Source organism: Bactrocera latifrons, unplaced genomic scaffold (assembly GCF_001853355.1).
Source record: "Bactrocera latifrons isolate USDA-ARS-PBARC rearing strain unplaced genomic scaffold, ASM185335v1 scaffold_255, whole genome shotgun sequence".
Taxonomy (NCBI): domain Eukaryota; kingdom Metazoa; phylum Arthropoda; class Insecta; order Diptera; family Tephritidae; genus Bactrocera; species Bactrocera latifrons.
In genome coordinates, this window is record NW_017536130.1 from 331,473 (window position 1) to 339,201 (window position 7,729).

The window sequence follows — 7,729 nt, forward strand, 5'->3', positions numbered from 1 at the left end:
CACATCCAAGAGTTAATCAGTATAATATTTTAAAAAAATTTTACTTTTTTTTTTAATTAAATAAAAATTGAAATTGCAAARTAAGAAATGAAAAATGTGAAAATAATAAACAAACACAATTTTTAATGCATCTAAACTTCTGAAAAAATTAGTGGCAACACAAATGTTAAATGTCTTTTAGCCTTTCAAACTTAGGTAAAAGCCGAAAATATATTTTCGTTTCGTATAAGTTTGCACAGCGCACACGAAAGCATGCATACATAATGCGTGAATACGCAATCAAAAGCGGATCTGAAACGAACTACGAACTCAAACACACGCTCGGCGGGGCGAACTTTTGCTGGCGAAACTAAAAATGTGAAACGAGACATTAATTTGTGATTCATGCCAGTCGCCTACCTACCGTGTGTGCGTGCAGGCGCCTTTAAATATGCACATAACAAACAACAACAACTGAGCTTGCTGTTGTCGCACTGCAACTAGACTGCAACTAGATCTTAATTTATGTATGCATGCGTGTGGACGTGTATGAGTGTGTGTGTGTGTGTGTTTATTTACTTGCTTAATGCATAAATGCGCTGCCTTATGTTTGTCGTTGTTGTTGCCGTTGTTGTGTGCAGCAAATTTACCGCACATTAAACAAACATTTGACTAAGTAATTTTTTGCCCATTTGCCCTCCGCTCCGCCATTAACTAACCAACAACAACAAATAAATGCAACTAAATGCAAAACAATTTCCCAAATGCACTTGAGTGCTGCTGTAACCGCAAGCGAGAGCCACACATACCCACACGCTCGCGCCCAAGCAGTCATATGAATTTGCAGTTATTCCGGCACTTAAGTGCACACATGCATGCCTGTAAGTGTGTACACAGACGTAAGTGCGCTGCACTTAATTGTTCCCTCGGCGCTGTGTGGCGCAAATGACGGCTACAGCAACAACAACAACAATAACAACACCAACAACATGCATAAAGCGACACAAATACTGTTTCGCCCAATTAAATGCTCAGCCGGATGTGCACTGGCACATACACACACGCACCTAAGCGCCAACACACATTCATACAAATGCGAATTCGCCGCCGCGTGCCGCCTCTGCCGCGCAGTGAGACAAAACGCACCTGTTGTTGCATTTAACGCTCGCCGCATTCGCATTGTGCTTCTTTTCTCGTATTCTTTCCGCTGTTGCTTGTTTTGTTCTTGGCATTACGCTGTTTATCATTGTTGGCGCATTCCGCAAAGGTTGGCGTCTCCTCCACTCCCGCGACACCGTCGCCAGCCGCAAAGTCAAATTATTATGCTAATGGAACATTTTTGCGTGCGCGCAGGCGGAGCGGCGACAAGTCGGCGATGTTATTTCAGCGCATAACTGTTTTGCCGACACCAAACACGCTGCGTCAAACTGACTCGGTTGGCGGCTGAGTGCAGTCGGCGCTTAATTTGCAATTCTCGCATGACTCTTGTGCAGATTGATGCCCCTGTCCTTGCCCCTGCCCCTGCCCCTGCCATAGACTGCAGTCGCCACGGGAGAACTGTAAATTAAAAGCGGCGCAGCAAACCAACAATTTGCTGTTGCCAAGCAGTCTAGTGGCAGACCGCGAGCTCGTTATTCAAATCTACTTGTCTTGTTTCGTTTTGAGGCGCGCTTCACGGAGCCCCTAAAAATATACAGACATCTTGAAACAAAGTGTGTACATAAATTTAAATATACAAATGTAGAAGAAGCTTGGGTTTTCAAATTTCATATTGCAAGGAAGGTGAAAACTACGAAGCTAAATACAAGGGTATTCAACGAGTCACTATCGGTATATGTAGTGCCATTATCCTGAGGGAGCATATTTAGAAGTCCCCGGCCTACCTTAGTGAATCATATTTTTTACAAAATTCTTCCTTTTTTTAACATCGTTCTCTCAAAAACGCCTATATATCCCTCATACACTGATTATAGCGACCCTCCAATTTTTTCGATACCATTCTTGTAAAACGATTTGTCCTTTGCTTCAAACAAGCTTCAGTCTCGGCGATTGATCTGAAATCAAGAAATAATCGCTCCTCATTCTCACTGCCATTTCACACAGTGCATTGTCTTGGTAAAAACACACTATATTTTTGTACGATTGCGGTCCTTTTGTGGCAATTATTTTCCTTCAAACGATCCAATAACACTATATAAAAGTCGCTTCCTTGCTTCCTTTTCAAGGGTAGTCAATAAAAATTCAAAATACAGATGCTATAACCTCCTCAAGTTCAAAGATCATTTTATACACTTGCTTAAAATTTTAACGGTAAAGTGTATTATAGCTTCGGTGAAACCGAGGCCAATGTTTCTTTTTTGTTAAAAAAAATTAAAATAGTTTTATGCATATTACTTACTTTTTGAGTAATCCAAACAATGCTTAAGTGATCGTCGGACTAGACAGTTGCCATTATTTTATAGTTATTTTCGACAATTAACTAATCACTCGGAATAGACGTGACCAACATTATTGATTATTTGTATTCAAATCTACTTTTAGTTCACAAATAACTCGCTAATGGCTGAAATTCAAGAACTGTCGAAATTTCTTACCTAAATAAAGTATGGAGAAAAAAATCTCGAATTCCCAAAGGCATCATGCATAATTGGTCACCCAATTATCTATTGCAAATCATATTGGATATAAATTATTTTCCATATTTTGCCATTATCCCTTGTAGCATATAGTACATGATATATTTCCAACAACTAATAATGGTTGTATTTCACTACAATTCTGAAGGTAAAAATTCGTACGACCAGCTACCAGGTCGTATGAGTAACATTCAATGGCGAGAATATATAGGTTAAGTATACCAAATGTGGTACTTGTAGAGCGCACTGAGTATTCTCAAAAAATAAACCTTGCTGAATTTAAGAGTTATTTTATGAAACTGCATTTACATTAATCATTGCCAAGTAACATTCCACATTCACTTTCGATTATGCATTGCCGAGCGTCCAAGAAGCAGCTGGCGGGGTTAAGCCAAACTCACTTCACAATTGCTTCGATTTTTTGCCAAACCTATTTCGAAATTTATTGCACTTTCTTTGTCTATAATTGCAAATGAAGAATAACTGAAATATGGAAAACTGCAATAAAATTTACGAGTACGTGCTATGGCAACGTGCAGCTGCGCTGAATGGCAAAACAAAATAGTTTTTAGGGTTTGTTATACGTTTTTTTAAGAGTACATTTTTTTATTTTTCAGGTGAAAATGATAGAGTTTAATAAATTTAAGTATTATATATAAAATAAATGTTAATGCCTATTTTTGGGCCCAGTATGTAATACAAAGATGTTTAGTGCTGTGAGGGATATCTTGAAAAGAACACTCGCTCGCAGTAGACTTTAAATAGCCGATTACTTTTCATTAAACAAATTCTTTTTCGAAGCATACATAATCTTGATTGCTCATAAATAAAGACTAACACTTTTAAAGCTATCCTCATATCTGAATAGAGAAGGTTAGGTCCACAATACTTATAAATGTTTTTCAACCAAACATTTTAAGTGATTCAGAATTATATCATGCTCACTTTTATCTAATTTGCAAAAATTTCACACTAAATATTCATACTAAAGGATTTTCGATATAAATACGTACTTCCGTAGTGAATGAGCATAGCTATGAACTTTGTATAAGTGCTTGAATATCCGCAAAATGATATGAATATTTCACCGTTTTCCAAAGCAAAATTTCAGTGTCTTCCCTGCACACAATGCCAATGCCATTAGACAACACAATTTTTAGCAAAGTAAATTATTATTCATTTCTGCTGTTTTTGCCGTAGACTCAAGAACCGTCAAGCTACTTCAGGCGTCTGCTAGGCACTTGTGCAATTGATAGCATTGACAAAGCTCAAATACTCCAACAATGCCAAATTCTACTCTGCCACAGTAGACCTAAGTACTTTTATAGAAATTCGGCAGCGTCGCCATCAGCGTCATTGACGATTCCTCTGTATATCAGCACATAAAATTTTCTTTTTTTCGACTTGCCCTCACCGCGCTCTATATTAAGCAATTTCAGCGCAATTGTCAGCAAATTGCTTGTGACTTTCAGCTACTTTGCTGTGACAGTTCAACGATCCCGCTAACTATTTAATATTTTATAACAGTTATACTGGTTTTTGTGTTTCTTTCGCTATTTTTCACTTATAATTTTAGCTTATTTCAACACTCATTATGCGGTTATTCCACCCTCGCGGCGAGTTCGCAGCGTCAATCATTCTATATTTATTTAACGTGAAGCGACGCATTTTTATAGTCCGGCGAGTCTTTTGCCTTTGTCTGGTATAACTGCTATTCATTGTAGTCGAAAATAGCCAAGGACTGTCTATGAATTCACAGTTACTTAAAGTTTATATTGCTTGCGAATTGTTGCGAATAAAGATTTAATTTGGAAGCTAAAAGAATGGAACATTTTTTAACGTTGCTCCTATTCTTTTGCCTTATTTACACAAGCAATTGGCAGTTGAGAAGTAATTTGCGGCGCCTCTAATRGTTGTCTCAAACTAACGATAGGACACATGACGGAGTGATCTACAATCCAGCCTTACTGCCCCAGCGCTGGTCAAGCTTCCTCGAAGCCTAGCTCTCTAGTAGTAGAACACAAGAGGCTAYGGGRGCACCGACCCGCTCSCATTTTASCGATAASAGTTCTAAGAGTGCTTTTCTTTGCTTACTCATCAGCTTTACAATTTCCTGCGATTGCGCTGTGGAACAGCACCCATATCAGTCTTATCACAAAAACACTCGATGCTATTGATAGCGAGCTTAGGCACTCTTTGATCAACCCTGATCGTCGCTCTGCTTTCTGAGTGAATAGTCTCTTCTTTGAAGAAGGCTACACTCCGGAGCAGCAGATCTACTGCTACCTTAGTGGCTGCAACCTCGGCTTGAAAGAMACTSYAATAGTCAAGACAGACAGTAAACCCCTCCAAGAAATCTTCACCGAAGCTTGAACCCTTCCTTAAAGAAGCTCGCTGTCCTTCTCCTGCAACGGCTTGTTCCTAATCATAGTTCCCCCGTCGTTATATAGGYAGAGAAGGAGCCGCCAGAGATCGATTTGACGAATCCATAATTTAAGGGATCCGATATTAAGTTAAATAGTGTGAATTTCCTAGTATCTTTTATGAACCCAAATTCTCTGATCTGGCTCTCAAACACTTTCGCGGCCATACACCTTCCGACGATGCCTATGGTACTATGKATAAGAAGGCGTTAAGTTTCATGTTTGGAGTGGATCTTAGTGCACYACACATGCTGATGAGCTGATGAGTTGTAAAAACAGAATCACGCAAAAAGCATAGGTATTTGATTCCATTTTTGCCCGAGATGAATATTTTTAGTTACTGTAAACAACACAAGTTGCGCCCCTATGTCAAAACTAGTTGTTGGTTTTGTTTGTTTCATTTTTCGGAACCGCCGACATCGGACCTGATGCTCAAAATTGAATCCTAAGCAATGGTATAATCCCGAAATTAATTTGTTCAGATCCGATCAATATAGTATATAGCTGTCACACAAACTGGCCGATCAAAAAATCATTATTGTCGAATGTTTTAGTATAGAATTTAATTCAATACCAGAATCCATTGCACCTAAATTCAACAAATGACTCTCGTAGGCTCATCATTTAAAAAATTAGGTCACAATGGGTCAAGTTGTACCGAAACGATAAACATTATTACAGCTACTTTTAATAGCAATTTTTACTTGTATTATCCCTCGCAGTTTTCTCAGAATCTAATTTACTACAATCACTTGTAAATATACAACCAAAGGSATATGTGCCTTAGTGCGGCTCACAACTTTCAACTTTTGAAAAGTTTCGCAGAAAATTGCAACGAATGCCGCTACGTGACAATCTGATTAGCTTCTACCACTTTCGCTAGCCAATTAACAGTTTTAATGTTTATTTAATATGTTTAGAAAGCATAAAGGTTAAATAGGTCAGCACACTACAAGTAAATGTGTGTGAGTGTATGAGTTTAATCGAGTTGACACTTTGCCCTCCCTCTACAACTATGCCAGTTATCTGTCAACTGTTCCCTTGGAGCTCGGTCGGCATTTTATTTAATGACTGCGAAGGCTAAAGTTTTGCATTTTAAGTGAATAAAACAAAATTTGGACGTGGCGCTTGTTGGTGRCGCCAAACTAAAGGTACGAGTTTGAATTCCCGACGCACTGACTTTCGGCCACATTCTTATAAACAAATTAACCTGTGGATAAGTAAAGGTAGGAATGACTTGACAGAAGAGGTTATGTATTTGCGTAATGTTGTTTTGTCGCTGTTTRATTATCTTGGGGAATTTTGATGTGTCGGTGTTAATATTATGGCACAATAATTTAATTAAATACTCAGACTTACTGTTCTTTTTCGAAAATTATAATATGCAAAAATGGAAAAAAATTGCAATTATTATTTTGTCGTTGCTTGCAAAATATTTGARTCTATGGACTTCTAAGAATATTCACACGATTTGCCAAGAAATGGTGTAACTTGATCTATAGCGATCGCACGTGGATTGCTATATTTTGTCCTTTGCGAAGCCATAGCAAAGAAGAACTCCTRTGTTCGAAATTATAAATTAGCAAAAACTTAGTATGCCGTTAATTTCCATTTYCGCCAACTYGGTGGGATGTCTGAACCTCCCAAACSCGAGACCGTAAAGAAGGAAATATTGAGTTTTTCCCACCTAATCTTCTTTCATATAGCTTCAACAGATAGCGTCTGGTAAGACTTCCAGTCTTAGAGCGTGGACATCAATAGGACAATGCCCTACAACCAGGGAGAAGCTAGCYTTACTGAGAGCAAAGAGATCACCAGATCTCCTGCGATCGAAGTTGGGCCGAAAAGCTTTTGCAATAGCGCATGTAGCGATGATGGAACAACGCTAGTCAAGCCTCCGCGAAGCCCAGCTATCTAGTAGTAGAACACARGAGGATATGAGAGCAACGACTCACTACTATGCTTTCGATAGTGGTTCTTTCTTTCCTTTCCTTGCTAGCTCATCAGCTTTACAATTTTTTACGACTCCGCTGTAGCGTAGCACTCATATCAGTCTTATCACCAAGGCACTCAATGCTATTCATAGCGAGCTTGGGCATTCTTTGACCAACCCTGAAGGTACTGTTACTGAGTTCAAAGCTAGTATACCTATAGTCACTTCTCTGAAGAAGGGTTCACTCTTCTCCAACGACTTTTTTCAACCAATAACTCCGTCGTTTGCAGAAAAGGAGCCGCCAGCATTCGGTTTGGCAAAAGTGTTTTTGATGGCAGCTCTTCTTGATTGTATTTTATGACGTAAACCTCAGGATTATGGTGGTGTTTATGGTGAACTTGCCCTAGCTCAGTGATTTTGGCTTGGAAGATGAAGAACGTGCTGGGCGGCCAAAAAGTCTGGAGCTAATGACATTATTCGATGAAAATTATTTTACGTTGCGACGTTGAAAGACGGTTTTTTTTTTATTTTTTTTATGGGAAATGCTGGTTAAACGTTACAAAAATACATCCTTTTCGTCAAAGCGGAACATCCATATTGTCATAAGAATACTTTGTACTTGGTGCAATCAGAAAGACATGCTCTATCGAGAGAGATCATTAATGAAAAACTCACCAATAAGAACTCATYAAATTGAAGCGAGCGATTGCCGAAAAACGTTCGGAATTTCGGTCTAAAAATTTACATCTTGTTGCAAG